The following is a 17,616-nucleotide window of genomic DNA, read 5'->3' on the forward strand; positions in this document are numbered from 1 at the left end:
GTGTCAGAACTATACCCATTGGTTTCCTAGTGTGTCAGAACTATACCCGTTGTTTTCCTAGTGTGTCAGAACTATATCCGTTGGTTTTGTGATGTGTCAGAACTATACCCATTGGTTTCCTAGTGTGTCAGAACTATATCCGTTGGATTCCTAGTGTGTCAGAACTATACCCGTTGGTTTGATGGTGTGTCAGAACTATACCATTGGTTTCCAAGTATTCTGCACTATTGTATGTAAAAAAGACATTTACGATTAGAATGTTTTTGATGTTATATAGTAACTTAACTATATAGCACCCTTTTCTCAATACATTTGCGATTTTGTGTTCAATAGGATTTGGGATTCAATGATGCGCAATGAGATACAGAGTGAAACATGTGAGGGATCCAGATTCAGGGAGAGTGCAGACGGTATCTTAATATGACCCAAGGCAAAACAGGATTCTGTCAGATATATCAGATAAGGAAGTAAATCAGACTGACAATTCAGGTTGGTTTGTTGTGTGAATGTTTCGAGTGTGAATCAGACAATCCAGTGATTGGGATACGATGGCGTGTGTCTACCAAGTCAGCGAGCCTTTGAAACTGTCACGAACATAAACAACTCCAACAACAAGCAAACAAATAGAGTACTGGATGAATCTTTGTTACCATGGCAATATATGGGGACAAAAAATCAACATTATCACATATTTTCAGGGAAAGGTCAGGAGTCGTCGTAGATTCGAACACTCGTATCTGCCGTATGTTGTATATATTTACCAAACAATTACTTACATGAGTTATTTGCCCTTAGTTCAAGGTACTCGGTGACGTGGTAAAAACGTCTCGACCATCCGCCTCAAGGACAGAAGTCGCATACGTCCACTAATGAGTGTTTTAATCAATAGCTACGAAATGGAATTTTGCCAAGACAAATTTTCCTTACCCTATTTCAGGAAGACGTTTTTTTGCCATTTAAACGTTAACTTTGGAAGTCTTTTCGTACAACGTTCGCTAACTACGCCATCCATCACAGTACTGTGATCGGTTGATGATGTAACTCTAGTGAAATTCGCGACACTTGAAAAGAAAAGGTTTCTTTTTGCTGAAAAACGATGATTGGATGCTAGCAAGTTTTGCCCGTTAATTGATTGTTGATTAAAAACCCCCAGGCCTACTTTACCGGTATAATTTAATTACCAAAATTACCATTTCAACTTTTGCAAATTACTTTGAGCTAATCAAGGCAGATACCACCGTCTGTATAAGCCTGTGAACTGGATGAAAGAGATAAAGTAGCCATTTGCAATGGACACCACCACATGATGGCGTGGGGATGAACACGAACGCTGATAGAGGGGGAGGAAGGAGGTGGATCTAAAAGTGGGAATAAAGGGGTGGGAATTAACAAGAACGGTGCTGGAACGGGAAGGGTACAAACGACAGAATAAGAGGATGGGGTGAATATGGGAATGCTGAGGGTGGATCTGAAAGTGAGAATATGAGGATGGGGTGAAAACGGACGCTGCGCAAATGAGAATGGGGAGGGTGGATCTAAAAGTGAAAACGGACTGTGTTTGAATGGGAATGCTAAGGGTGGATCTGAAAGTGAGAATATGGGGATGGGGGAGAAACGGACTCTGCGCATATGGGAGTGGGAAGGGTGGATCTAAAAGTGAGAATACAGGATGGGGTTAAAACGGATGCTGCGCGAATGGGAATGAGGAGGGGTAGGCCTAAAACCAGAACAAGAGGATGAAAACGAAAGGTGGTGAAGAAGGATTACAGTTCTAGAGAACAGATATTTCGTATTAAACAATCAGTATTACAGTATGATCTTTAGGCCAACCATATACAGAAGCACCAGTCACAAGCCGACATCCACAGGGTATGGGTTCGAATCCATCTTCCTCCCGATTATGATTCTTGGTGGTTTTACGCCGCTGTTAGCAATATTCCAGCAAGATCACAGCGAATACACAGAAAGGGCTTCACATACTGACACATAGTATACCCATTTAGGGAATCGTATCCGGGTCTTCGGCATGATGAGGAACACTTTAACCACTAGGCTACCTCACCGCCCCCTCACTACTCAAACCAGTGCCCCACACTCTGCCCCACACTCTGCACCACAGTCCCTGAACCATATCTGTGTCCCTTCCGCCCAGCCCTTAGTGTAATGTTATAGCTCTAAATGAGTGAGTGAGTGAGTGAGTGAGTGAGTTTAGTTTTACGCCGCACTCAGCAATAGTCCAGCTATATGGCAGCGGTCTGTAAATAATCGAGTCTGGACCAGACAATCCAGTGATCAACAGCGCGAGCATCGATCAATTGAGACATGATGACATGTGTCAACCAAGTCAGCAAGCTTAATCACCCGATTCCTTTAGTTGCCTCTTACGACAAGCATGGGTTACTGCCTGAACCGACCGCCTCCGTGGTGTAGTGGTTAGATCATCCGCCCGGAGAACGGAAGGTCGCGGGTTCGATCCCCGGCCGCGTCATACCAAAAGACGTTAAAATATGGTACTTGTTGGTCCCTGCCTGGCGCTCGGCATTAATGGGTACAACAAGGACTGTTTGGCTCGGAGTCAGTATAATGTGTCTGAGTGGGGTATTCATGCTTCACTGCGGCATGGTATCTCAGTGGACTAGCACTATAAAACCAGCTTAAGTCTGGGCTAGTATAAGCAGCCGCACATACACATACACACGCATGCACGTCGTCATATGAGCGAAATATTCTCAAGCACGACGTTAAACCCAATTTCACCTCACCTCACTACCTGAACCACACTATTTTCCCTGCCACCCAGTTCTTTCTTCAATGCTAAAGCCAAAAATGAAGCAAGTCTAGATTTTCCTCAGGTTCAGCTTCCGAATTACTCACTGGGGCTCCTTTTCAATATAAATGAAATTATTGGTTTGTATCAAAATTATATATATTGAGAGACTTAGCGTTAGTCTATCTAAATGAATGTTAGTAAACGAATGTTGTTTTAGCAATAATAGTATTCCAACACCATACAGGCAGATGACCCCATAAATGTGCTTTAAACATTATCATCATTTTGGAATCGAACCTAATCCTTAGGCGTGGAGGGCGAGCGCTTCAGCCACCGGGCTACCCAACGACCTCACGGGCGCAAAGCATTAGTCTGGTGCAGTCGATTTGAAAAACAGGAAGTGAACTCACAGTACGGAAAGGTCATAATGGCTGTTTCGTGGAAATATGTGTGAGTAAGAAACGTTCAACATTTAACGGAACATGAGAACCCTGGTTGCAAGATCTCATTTTGATAGACTATATCTCATTTAGGCTTGCATGATTATTCCCTCGCTCTAATTTCCTTGAGAAGATAACGATGGAAATTATATTCTGAAGATAAGATGATATCACTTAAAGTTTGCTCTAACTAACCCCGGGGTTTGTCAAAATGACAGCTCGGATCGCTTGAAGCGAAACGAAATTTTATGTTGCATGCGATTGCAATCTTAATAAATGTGTTGTGAAATTCGCGATGTTTGAATACCCAATAGTCGAGTAAATAAACAAATCTAACCGCAGTCGCTATGAAAATATTGATGTAAAGCTCTATTAGATTCCGTTGGGCGTCATGCTTGACTAACACAGACGTGGTGGAAAGGATTGGTTATTGACCATATTCGCATTCTTTACAGTGCGACATTGCACAGCCTTCTTGTAGTGTGGAAATGTAGTGTGCCGATCCACTGCGCGTCCACCCATGGAGACGGTGCACTATTTTATCGACTTGTTGTGTTCTGATGCGTCAAACAAATAAATCCCAACTTGCACTTTTTTCCATAATTGTTATTATTTTACGATAAATTGACATGCTTGCACTAATGGCTTGTGCCATAACGGAGTATAATCGGACATCAAACTAATTGTCAATATCATACAAGTTTATTTCAGTTCATATTTTTGTCCAAACATTTGTTTTCCCAAAGCGTTTATCAAACGGGTTGATTTACTGCCAAGATTACCAAGTTCAATAACATAAATGCCCAGCCTTCTAACTTCTGCCCTGCGAACTCGTAAAACATATAAACATAAAACACAACTCATCATCATACACGCAAAAGGTTCAAGTAAACAGATATTCGGAATTGTAATGAGTAGTCGTTACACAAACAGCATCCCACGCTAACTGCTGGTGGATTGAAGACATCATGGCCGCCATAGTGGAAGTTCGTGTCACGTGACCTCGACATCCGTTTCTGGCTGGTGCTCTTTAATCTTGGAATCAGTCATGAAAATCAGATGGAGCCCTATCTTGTTTGAACACAAGTTTACAGGGCACATCTTTAATGGATGCAATAAATTTCGGCTGCTATCTGTAATTATTATCAGACACATGAGTTCAAACGCCTCGTGATGTAAGGAAGAAGAGGGGAGTTATTTGGGAGGGAGGGGGACTCGCGAGAATCTTCTGAGGATATTGATTCATTGACGGCTTCCACTCATTTGCCATGGGCAACGAAACAACATCAGAAATTAATTGTTTGAAAAACTAATTCCATGTAATATATTTTTTGTACTTTACGAACAATGTGAAAACAAAGGGTTTTGCAATAATATACTGAAGTGTGTCTACTAAGGTTATTTTTGGTATGTTATTGCTTTGTAGAGATTTTTTATTTAAGTAACAATAAAAAAAAAATTAATTGACTTTTAGAAACTTTCAAAACTATTCTGACGGCCAGTCAGCAGTACACAGCTATGTTAGACTGATGGAACTACACCTGACAAATACACCCTACCCCACCCATGACAAATACACCCTACCCCACCCATGACAAAACGAGTGATTGAAAGCATGAGCAGCTGTCAGAGCCGGATCTTCACGGGCATAACACCTTAGATGGAGACACTGTGTTCTTAGATATTTAAGTCCAGATTTACACCCACAGTGCAATGCAAAGCATCCGAAGAATCCTGGAAATGAATAAAGGAACATTTGTACTGTCAAGTATTCCCTTAATCTGTTCCATCGGATCGGATTGAAATGATAATCATATGAAACGGATTTTGAGGAACTCATAATCATTCCCACCCAAAAACATTTCTTCCTTTATCAGGCTGCCCCCTTTATGCCAGGGGGCGGTGGGGTAGCCTAATGGTTAAAGCGTTGGCTCGTCATGCTGAAGACCCGGGTTCGATTCCCCACATGGGTACAATGTGAAGCCCATTTCTGGTGTCCCCCGCCGTGATATTGCTGGAATATTGCTAAAAGCGGCGTAAAACCATAACTCACTCACTCACCTTTATGCCAGACATGGGTGGTGAGGGGACACAGTGGCAGTAGTCATCAAGAGAGAAAAAGTCCGTAATTCCCAGTAACTAGTACAAGCAGGTGAACATTTAACTGTTTTAGCATCGGGGTTTTTATTATAAGAAAACACATTAAAACAGTACACGGTAACCAGGTGTCTCCCCGCAAGTCAGGTTGAGAATTCAAACAGAGCTCCGTCTTCAATAAGCTTTGCGTTACTAAAGAAATAATCCTCAAAGATTGAAACTTATCGAACAACAATTTAATGAAAGAAAACCGAAAGCTCACAGCTCGTGCTGAAACACTTGAATGTATGAATATATTTCCAATTAAAATGTTCAGGATATCCCATGTGATCCCTGATACCTGCTCTGGGCGATAAGGTGTGCCCGGGATACTGGTTCTATCTTTATTATGTGGTGTTTTACACGTTTCGGGAGTAGGCAAAGCTGCCGCTCTCCAGGCTTGTCAGTTATATTTGAATACCAAGCCTTCAGTGTTGATGGTTTGTGTTACTGGATGAACACAAACTAAAACCACGATGCAGCAACTTATACCTGTTTGGTTTTATAATTCCATGACGCAGATATTCTGGTGATTGTTATGCAACCTTCGTTACTGGGCTTATCGGGAGGCGGGGTAGCCTAGTGGTTAAAGCGTTCGCGCGTCACTCTGAATATCCCGCTTCGATTTATCACATGGGTACAATGTGTGAAGCCTATTTCTGGTGTCCCCTGCCGTGATATTACTGGAATATCGCTAAGAGCGGCGTAAAACTAAACTCACTACAGGGCTTATCACATTTCAAAAACATGTTTACATATTTGAAAAGTTTACACCAGGAAAATATTATTTCTATGTATACATTACACCTCGAAGTAATAGTACAAGATTGAAGACGGCTCCTCAATCTCACACTTTGTTGCAAATATATCTGACAGTTTTCTATCTCTCTGTCTATATATGTTTTATGCTGAGATCTCTTGGCGACCCGGGTCGGAATGGAACCTGTGTTCTCAGTTGCTTGACACATGGGTACAATGTGTGAAGCCCATTTCTGGTGTCCCTTGCCGTGATATTGCTGGAATATTGCTAAAAGCGGCGTAAAACCATACTCACTCACTCTCAGTTGCCTGACGTAAGAGGACACTAAATGCGGCGGCTTATGAAGACTTTGCGCATAATATGAATCACTGGCTCGTCTGGCCCAAACTTGCTTCTTCAATGGCCACTTTGATGCTGGAAAGCGGATGTGTGGAGCCAAAAACAAACACAACTGATGTTCATTACGCCGAGAAGCATTCACACACCCGTTGCCCATGTTTATATGGATGTTCAGGAATAGAATACTTCATCAGAGATTCCCCGTGCGGATATGGTAGCAGAATGGTTCCATGATGTGAAGACTCAGTGGTGCAAACTGCTCCAAACTTGTGTACCCCGGGTTGGAATTGGTCTTCAACAACCCATGCCTGTCGCGAGTGAGTTTAGTTTTACGCCGCTAATTGCAAGATCCCAGCAATACCACAGCGGGGGGACACCAGAATGGGCTTCACACATTGTACCCATGTGGGGATTCGAACCTGGGTCTTCGGCGTGACGAGCGAACGCTTTAACCACTAGGCTACCCCACCGCCCCGTTGTCGTGAGAAGCAACGAACGTGATCGAGCTGTCAGGTTCGAATATTTGGTTTAAGCATGCCGTCATAGATCGATGCTCATAATATCGACCACTGGAATGTCAGGTTGAGACTCGATTATGTACAGAGCGCCGCCATATAACATTTCATCAACAAACAAACAGGAATCTGTGTGACTGAGTTTTTAGCAATATTCCAGCAACATCACGGCGCGGGACACCAGAAATGGGCTTCACACATTGTGCCCATGTGGGGATTCGAACCCGGGTCTTCGGCGTGACGAGCCAACGCTTTAACCATTAGGCTACCCCACCGCCCCTGTGCATATCAAGGCCGTCATATCGTATCCCTATATACGACAAAGAACGGTAGGGTAGCCTAGTGGTTAAAGCGTCCTCTCGTACAGACCCTGAAGCAAATATATCCAAGAAATCCCACGCAAGTCTAGAAAATGTGGAAAGTCTAGATTTCCACAGCTTCAGGCTGAAATGAAGAAAGTCTCAGGGCTCCTTTTCATTATATATATGTTTTTTTACTATGAACTTTTTTTTCAGTAAAATATGTTCATTTCAGAGACTAGTTGTTAGTCTAGGTTAAAGCGCCCGCTCGTCACGTCGAAAAACCGGGTTCGATTCCCCACATGGGTACAATGTGTGCAAGGAGTCCCCTGTCATGATATTGCTGGAATATGGCTAAAAGAGGCGTAAACTCACTCATATCTTGAATTGGCTAAGGGATGGAAGGTCAGGTCGACATGCCATCTCCCAGCGGATATACAAGCGCGGGCAGCTTTCAGAATCCATTTGCAGAGTGGTTGTCGAACCGCTGAGAGTATATACTCAGGTAACAATACCCCTTGATGACAAACACCATAAAGATGAAACAAACGATTTTATTTCCCCACAGATCAAACTCTGTAGATACAAACCACGTGCTATATTTTAAGAACTCGTGTTTTGAAGTTGCAAGAGCGCTCGCTGTGTGTTAAGTAACTCGCTACTAGAGTCTTCAACCTTTCACCAATTACAGTAATGCGTCTCCACAATAGCGTCATTAAAGATTCCAAATACTTGTTTTGAGAAGCTATTAAATGTCTAAAGTTCCATTACATTAAGACGAAGTCAAATAAACCCTTCTTTCTGAGCTGGGATATTCTCTGCGCCTGTGTCACAGACAAGCCGGCCCAGTCAGCTGATATCACGTGCATTATCCCGCCCAATTGTAGCCTGGCGAGACAAAGGCGGCTATCATTAGCTAATACGTTGAGCAGGTGCCCGTGCCTTGCACTGCTCATAAAACCTAGCCACTACAAATTGCATGTGTATTAGTCACTAATCAGTGTGTTTTCTGGCGATTCTCGTGAAATTTATACTTCACCATGCAAGGTCACGTGGCCTTTTTGCCCTGATGTCAGTGAATGGTGGTGATCTGGTGCTGTAGCCGATGTCGTTGTGCCCAGCCGGAGTTGTGGGCACGTCACTGATGCACGATGAGCACGCAGCACGGAAATCACGAATTGGGTGTTCTTGGTGTGACGGCGATAGGATTTTGATTTGGGACCCGTTGCATAAAGCGATTTTAGCCTTAAGACGATCATACCTCTCACAATGCGGTGGGCAGCCTTGCGATAAAAGCGTTCGCTCGTCACGCTGATGACCCGGGTTCGATTCCTCACATGGGTACAATGTGTACCCATTTCTGGTGTCCCCCGCCGTGATATTGCCGGAATATTGCTATTCGCAGCGTAACCAAACCCACTCACTAACTCTCGTAATTTAATACAAACCTACGTCAGTCGTAGCGCTAAGATCGATTTGTTATTTTGCACAATGGGCCCATATCAAACTAAAAGTCACCCACAAACACACAAGTGAATACAACTTATCGAAGATGCGTATCTGCGTATATTACGACCGATGCGTATACACTCACCACCGCAACGTAGTACGAGCTGTCAATTTTTCGTCAGTCGTAGCGCTAAGATCGCTTTGTTATTTTTGCATCGGGCCCATATCAAAATCAAAATCACCCCAAACCCCTGAATGCATCCAATCAAAGCAACCTATCTGTGTTTATTACGACCGATGCGTAGGTATACACACACCACCAGTAACACTTTAGACCCAACAGGAAGACCATCCGCAATGTAGTACGTGCTGACTTGATGTTCCCGGTAATTCGTCCGAGTGACCGTGCTGAAAGGTGCATCTCAAATAAGTTGTGGGGGAAGTAGTAGCTCTTATCGTGTTGACATAATCTGAAAAGAGAGAGGGAAATGGAAGGCAGTTTAGTGCATGCTGGAATTAGGGTGAAAGCTTTTCAAAGCGTAGGAAATAAGTTAATTTCGATATCTTTCACAAGTGACAAATCTCCCCACGGAACGTTTTAATTCTGTGTGCTTCATTTGGCCATTTGAAAAGAGGAAAGCACCCCTCGCACTGCACATGAGAAGATGAAAGCTTTGATGGAGTGAAAGGAGCGGGTCTTGGACAGGGAAGAAGTAACGTCAGTTCTCAACACTCAGAGTTTTTTAGGCAATTTAATGGAAGCAACACTATATTTGCAAACGTCGTGATGGGCTTTCACCTTAGCCCTTCGCTGTTGGGTGGTGTGAGACGTTGTTGGTGTCTTGGGTATATTTGGCGAACTTCACCGAACTCTTTTTCCTGTGCTCTCATTTGAGATGCCAGTTTTTCCTGTGAAGTGTTTGTGATACAGTTAACCCTGCTTTTTATGTTTGAGACACCGCCGCCCACACTATACACAAAGAACTTAATTTAGCACCCTGTATTTTTGCAATGAAAGGTTTTCAACACGTACATAAAACTTCACTGGTGGTGACCACGATGGAAAATCATGGACAATTTTATAATGATAATAATTGCTCATTTTTATAAAAACAACAACTGATTTTCATGCAAAACCATGTCTGTACAAGTATGGCCCTGGAATGTTTAATGTTGAATTTATTGGTGAATGTGAACATTCAAAATGTCATTTTGCCTGTCTTACACGTTTCAAGGTCAATACCGAGTGTAACCTCTAGGTGACTGTATGACAACCAGCACTCTCCTCCTCATACCCCCTGTCAGCCTCCTGATCCTCTGAAGGGACAGTCTACGCCATTCCTCGTGTAAAACAGCTTCCATTTGGGCCAGGTTCTGTACAGGAGGATCCCTTTGTTGCACACTACGACCAATCATGTCCCAGATATGCTCCAAAGGGTTAAGATCAGGACTCATTCAATCGTGAGATATGTCATGGGATGCTTAACTAAGTTCTTTGTGTATATTGCACGTATGTGTGATACAATTACTCCTTTCTATACTATAGCGTTCCCTCATAGATTAAATGTGTTCTCACTTCACAGTGGCCTTCCCATACTCGCTAGTGATCCAGCGAGCTTAAAGTACCGGGATCGAGCCCATCTGTATCTCAGGGCTTCTAACTGAGAATTCTGGTAGTGTGTATGGTAGTGATATCAATTCAGAGTCCATCAAGGATGAAGAGCTAAAAACATTAAATTGTGACATTACTGAAAACGAAGTCTTACTTCACATTGATAAACTGGCAAAAAATAAGTCTCCAGGACCAGATGGTATTGCAACTGACTTTATTAAAGCTTCTAAGACTTTTATCAGCAATTATTTAACAGTGTTGTTTAACAAGATTTTCCAAGACAGTGTTTTTCCGGTGCTTTGGGGTAAAAGCATTATTTGTCCTTTTTACAAATCTGGTGTAAAAAGTAACCCCAATAATTATAGAGGTATCTCTCTTATTGATTCTGTGTGTAAAATATTCACTTCCATTCTCAACAGTAGGTTACAGGTTTGGTGTGAAGAGAAGAATATTATTCATGAAGCTCAGGCAGGATTCAGGAGTAATTATTCTACTACTGACCACATTTTCTCACTTCAAGCTATGGTACAGAAATATTCATGTAAGAAGAAAGAAAGGTTCTATTGTCTGTTTATAGATTTCTCAAAGGCCTTTGATACAGTTAATCATTAAATTCTTCTGTCAAGTCTAAAACAAATTGGTGTTGATGGTAAATTCTATAACATCCTTGTATCAATGTATGGTAGGTTGTCAGCTTGTGTCAGAACATCTCAAGGTCTTTCAAGTTATTTTGATTGTAGTATAGGTACTAGGCAGGGTTGCATCCTCAGTCCCCAATTGTTTATTATCTTTATTAATCAGCTTATGGAAAGTATGGAGCAATTTGGTGGCCGTGGTATACTCATTACACCTGATGTTAATAATCTATATGCTCTAATGTTTGCGGATGATGTTTCCTCAAACTGCTTTCCAGCTTCAGAAGAGGATTCATGGTCTTGAATTTTTTTGTCAACACACCGGTATGAAGGTCAATGTTAATAAGACTAAAGTTATTGTTTTCAGGAATAGCGGGCCCCTTAGACAGTATGAAAAGTGGTTTCTTAATGGGCAAAGGCTGGAAGTTGTCTCATACTACAGGTATTTGGGTATTGTGTTCACTCCTAGGCTAGTTTGGAGTAAAGCTCACACCAATCTTGCTTCTCAAGCCAATAAAGCCCTTATGGCTATCTATATATACCAAAAAAGAGTAGGTTATCTGTCATGTGCGGATCATTTTAAAGTATTTGATGCTATGGTTAAACCTATTCTTTGTTACGGTTCAGAAATTTGGGGTGTTACCCATTGTAAAATCATTGAACAAATCCAGATAAAGACATGTAAATATTTCACACCCACCATCACTGCAACACAGGTGCCAGGTTTGAGGAGAGTATCGGCCCAAACCATCAGGAACCGTTTACATGAGGCAAATTTACGTGCAAGAAGACCAGTTGTTGGGCCCGTCTTGAAACGCCAACATCGACGCCAACGTCTCAGGTGGTGTACTAACGTAAGGAGATGGACCCTAAGAAACTGGAGAAGAGTCTGGTTTAGTGACGAGTCTCGTTTTCTTCTTCAACGACGTGACGGTAGACAACGTGTCTATAGACGAGCAAATGAACGTTTTGCACCGAACTGCGTTCGACAGGTCGACAGATTTGGAGGAGGAAGCATCATGGTATGGGGAGCCATGTCTTACAACCAACGGTCAGACTTCTATTTGGTCATCATTCGTGGCAATTTGACGGCACAACGGTACATTGATGACGTCTTACAGCCACATCTTCTGCCGATAATCGCCCAACAGAGGGAGTTGTTTCAACATGACAATGCCCGCCCTCATACAGCTCGTGCAACAGTGGCATTCCTACAGAATTCAAACGTCAACGTGATGCCGTGGCCTCCAGATCGCCAGACATCAATCCTATCGAACATCTGTGGGACCAGCTGGATCGTCGTGTTCGTGCACGTACACCACAACCGCACACGTTGGTTGAACTGGCCGCAGCACTCCAGGAAGAGTGGAGAGCAATCCCCAGGAAAACATCCGCCGTCTGATTCGTTCTGTTCCGAGGAGGTGCACTGCTGTGATTAGAGCTCGTGGCTCTACAACGAGATACTGAAGACAACGCCCCCTAGCGTAAATTGAGAGTTCGATACTGACCTGCATTAACTGTTACCTTATACCGTGCTGACCTAAGGTTCACCATGTCAAATTTCATGGCATTATCTTTAAAAATACAAATGTAATAACCAGTTAACATTGATATAAACATTACCAAAAAAAACAGGGGTTGCGTTTCTTTTTTGAGAGAGTGTATTTCTTAAAAGTTGGTAAAAATACATGCAACAATATGGTTCTTGGTGAATGTGGCAGAATCCCTCTTCAACTTACTTATATGTCAAGGGCAGTTAAATATTGGAGTAGACTTTTAACTCTTCCAAGTTGTAGATTACCTCATCCTTTTTATTTAATGCTTAAATGGGCATCTCATATCAAGAATATTATACTAGTATTTAGATTTGGGTTTGGCTTTGTTTGGATTTCACAGGATATTGGAGATATTGATGGTTTCATTTCTGTTTTTAAGCAAAGATTGTCTGATAATCTTTCACAAGATGGGTACCCATCCCTACATAATACAACCAAGTGTTCTAATTATATACTTTTCAAGTCCCTCCTGAATGTTGAAACTTATCTCAGTTTAGGTATTGCCCCATATTTAAGAAATTGTTTAACAAAATTTAGATGCGGTAAATTTAAACTTAGTTCTGAGACCGGTAGATATAACAATGTCCCTTATTATACAAGATTCTGTCCTTTTTGCTACAAAAATAATCTTAATTTAATTGAAGATGAAATACATGTTTTACTTTATTGTAAAGCCTACCTAGATATAAGGAATAAGTTTCTGGGTAAATATTTGAAACATCCTATTTCACAACACAGTTTTATAAGCATAATGACTTCAACAAACGTAAATGTTATAAATAATTTATGCCTATTTCTATATAATGTTGGGAAAATAAGAGATTCTGATGTTTTTATGTAAAACGCATGTAACTTCTTATCATACTTATGAATGTATTTTGGGCCAGTGGCCTATTACTGAATAAAATGTCTGTCTGTCTGTCTGGATCCCTTTGTTGCACACTACGACCAATCATGTCCCAGATATGCTCCAAAGGGTTAAGATCGGGACTCATTCAATCGTTAGATATGTCATGGGGTGCTTAATTAAGTTCTTTGTGTATATTGCACGTATGTGTGATACAATTACTCCTTTCTATGCTATAGCGTTCCCTCACAGATTAAATGTGTTCTCACTTCACAGTGGCCTTCCCATACTCGCTAGTGATCCAGCGAGCTAAAAGTACCGGGTTCGAGCCCATCTGTGACCGGATGTAAAAAACCTTGGAGTCAACTTTGGGTGCAGACTCTTTCAGTGTTGTCACAACCCCTAGTGTACAGTACACAACCCTGTGCACTTAAAAGAACCCACGAATCCGTTGGTAAATGACCAGATGGTGGCCCCTTGAATACGTGCAAACACCTAGTTGCGGGTACAGCAAGGTGCAGTAAAACTTGGACAAAGTACTGTGACTATTTACCCAAGTCCGCCTAGCTGTGAATGGGTACCTCGTAAGGATGGGAAAACCGCCTTACCTTTGGTGCACCTAAATGGCTGCAAGAGTTGTATGACACCAAGGAGTTAAGATTGAAAATACGATGCACTGTTGAGATTGACATCCCATGATCGAGGAAAACAAAGCCCCTTTGAGCAGCTGAGCTGGATATTGGCGCTATACAAATGTTAGCATGTATAGCTTTCCCTCAATGATTGAAAGGGGCGGTGGGGTAGTCTAGTGGTTAAAGCGTCCGCTCGTCACGCTGAAGACTCCGGTTCGATGCCCCACATGGGTACAATGTGTGAAGCCCATTTCTGGTGTCCCCAGCCGTGATATTGCTGGAATATTGCTAAAAGCGGCGTAAAACTATACTCACTTACTCAATCACTCAATCACTCACTCACTCACTCACTCACACTCACTCACTCACTCAATTATTAAAAGTGTTCTTACACTTCACAATGGTGTTCCCTTACTATACTACAGCGTTCTCTCACTGATCGGAATGTTCTCCCAATACACTTAAGTGTTCTTGTATTAAACTATGACTACCCTTAGAACACTGAGACTGATCTGAAGTGCTCCCTCGCTACACTATATGGGGTTCCACCACTAAACTAAATCTGTCCCTATGTGATCCCAAAGTGTTCGCTTATACTATAACTTCTGTAAAAGGTTGGTCTCACTTTACAGCGTAGTCTGTCTCACAGTCCCTGAACCATGTTATTTTTGCCTACAGCCTAGCCCTCCCTGCAACACTAAAGCCCTAAATGAGGCAAGTCTAGAATTCTCAGGTTCTGAATCTCTGGTCTCCCTGGGTCTCCTTTTCAATTTAAATGGGTTTATTTGTTGCAATCAAAATTTTATATATTCAGAGACTAAGCACGGTGACATAGGAGATTTAGAGACGAATAACTTTTGCATTGGGGCTAATCGTGCTGAGTTTGGCGCCATGTAACACTCACTCCGAATAAAGAAGAATGTTTAACTCCCCAAAACGGGTTAAGGTTTATGTGTTCACAAATGACACAGCAACACCGCTGTCACAATACAGCCGAACTGTAACATGGCGTAATACTGTTGCTTTCATTGACTGTATCGTTTCGCGCATCATATGGATGTGTGTAAGTAAGTGTGTTTAGTTTTACACCGCCTTTAGCAATATTCCCACAATATAGCGAGGGACACCAGAAATGGGTTTCACACATTGTACCCATGTGGGGAATCGAACCCGGGTCTTCCTCGTGACGAGTCAACGCTTTAACCACTAGGCTACACCACTGCCCCCTATATGGGTGAAGCACAGAAGATGCACTGGATATGACAACGTTACCTGTATCTGATCGAGAACAGTAATTGCCTCTTACGACAAGGATGGGTTGGTGAAGATCAGTTCTAACGGTGTCCTCCCATTTGTGAGAACTCCCAGTTGTGAGACACATTAATTAATGGTTCAGTGCACATAGGTTGTGTTTCCACATCCCTACAATGAAAGTGGGATCAGCCCAGTTGCTGAAGAGTACCCACAGGAGTAGATTAATGAAATAGATTATCAAAGATTCTATTTACACAGAAGAAATAGACTATTATGAAGTTTGAAAGTCATTTGGTTTAAACATATTTTATTAATGTTATTTATGAAAATGAATTGGGATTGGTGAGCAAGCATTACTGCTTTTGTTAACACCGCTCCCATGCAACATAAAATACAAAATGAAATGGAGGATGTGACGTCATCGATATTGACTATTGCATAAATATATTTTTAAGTATACATCAAATACAACTATTCTCTAAGTAGTCATAATTAGAAAGTTACAGCTGTGTGTGTCTAACAAGCTATTGTAGGAATATAAATCAATCATGAGAAGGTTGTTGAGTTAATTTAAGTATGTTCCTGAGAAAATATGAAGCCTTGTGTCTTGATGATATAATCGTGGACAGATTCAACTATTTTCTGGTTTACACAAGGAGTAAATTCTTTGTTTCCGTTCAAAATGGTATCCAGGTTATGACGGGTAGTGCCCGGTAAAAAGGATTTGGCATAAGAGGCAGTTCGACTGTAAACTTGTATTTCAGAGTTATTTCATTAAACTATATCTTGTAGTTTCGGAGACGGACGTAAGTCTGAGTAGGTAAATTAATTTCTCTTTCAAATGATCACGAAGTTACCTACACAAAGTGTATGTTAATCAATTTATCTTATAAAGTTTCATTAAGACTTCCACAAGATTCAGTTACATAGCAAATCAGTTATTAGCTAGGGTTAATCCATTCTATCAGACAGGGGAGTATGGTGTGTTTTCTTTGTTAATTACCTACTCCACTGTCTCATAACTGAGTGTCTCACAATTGGGAGTTCTCACAAATGGGAGTAGACCGTTCTAACCTGGATCTTCATGGGTGTGTTGGGTAAAGGCCATTGAGGAGTCGAGTCTAGGGTATTATCGATACATAATGGTCACAGAAACAAATCTTGAGTTATCACAATGTTGAAAAGACAAGAAATGAGAGATGTCACAAAGTACTATTTTTGCGACTTGTTTTTAAAATAATAAGGCTGAAACTACATCTTTCTGAAAATGTCTGGTTTTACAGATTCTCAAAAAATGAAGAAATTAGGAGACACAAATGTGACTTTTTTCAATATTAATCCTCATTATGTGTGTATAGTACCCATACGAAATAAAACACACACACTGGCCACACGTGCGCGAACACACACGCACACACGCACATGAGTGTCGCTATGTATAATCTTAAAAATAACAGCAAACCCCAATTCTGCTCACCCAACTACGTATCCCCATATTCTAATCTGTATTTACACTGTTCTATGGAATCCTGGAACACAGGCCCTCGTGTCATTGCGAGGATTAATTATTAAAATATATTGTTTTTGAGATGACCCCCGACTCAAAATGCTACACAGTACAATACATCATGACATAATGTATTATACTGTGAAGTTTTTCGAGTCAGGGGTCATCTCAAATTTTTGTATATATTTTATAAAAGACACGAGGGCCTGTGTCGTGGAAGGGACATTGTCGCGTTGTCGCCTCTCAAAAACAAGCAAAGTGAGGTAAAATTAACCAAAGCGCGACAAAGCGACATTTCGGCCATTTGTCGCATTGTCGCGATGTCGCATGTCGCGTTTTGAATAATATTTTTCTATTCCTCCAAAGGGCGACAATGCGACAATGTGCCTTCGAGGATTGCATACTGTTCAGATGGACAGCGATATAACATGTTTCCATCACGAATGTATGATTAATTGAAGTATATTTCGATAACGGGTTAGATGATTAAGTAATGTTTCCAACAGGTGCGTTAAATACTATCATGTGAAAAGGGCTGTATATTTACAGCGAAGAAGATTAAAGAGGGTTTCGAACAGGTAAGATGATTAAGTAATGGTTCCAATAGGTGCGTTAAATACTATCATGTTACAGCGAAGAAGAAAAGGGCTGTATATTTACAGCGAAGAAGATTAAAGGGGGTTTCGAACAGGTAAGATGATTAAGTAATGGTTCCAATAGGTGCGTTAAATACTATCATGTGAAAAGGGCTGTATATTTACAGCGAAGAAGATTAAAGGGGTTTCGAACAGGTAAGATGATTAAGTAATGTTTCCAACAGGTGCGTTAAATACTATCATGTGAAAAGGGCTGTATATTTACAGCG

The sequence above is a fragment of the Haliotis rubra genome, unplaced genomic scaffold, assembly GCF_003918875.1.
Source record: "Haliotis rubra isolate DU_JTF1 unplaced genomic scaffold, ASM391887v1 Scf394, whole genome shotgun sequence".
NCBI classification, from domain to species: Eukaryota; Metazoa; Mollusca; class Gastropoda; order Lepetellida; family Haliotidae; genus Haliotis; species Haliotis rubra.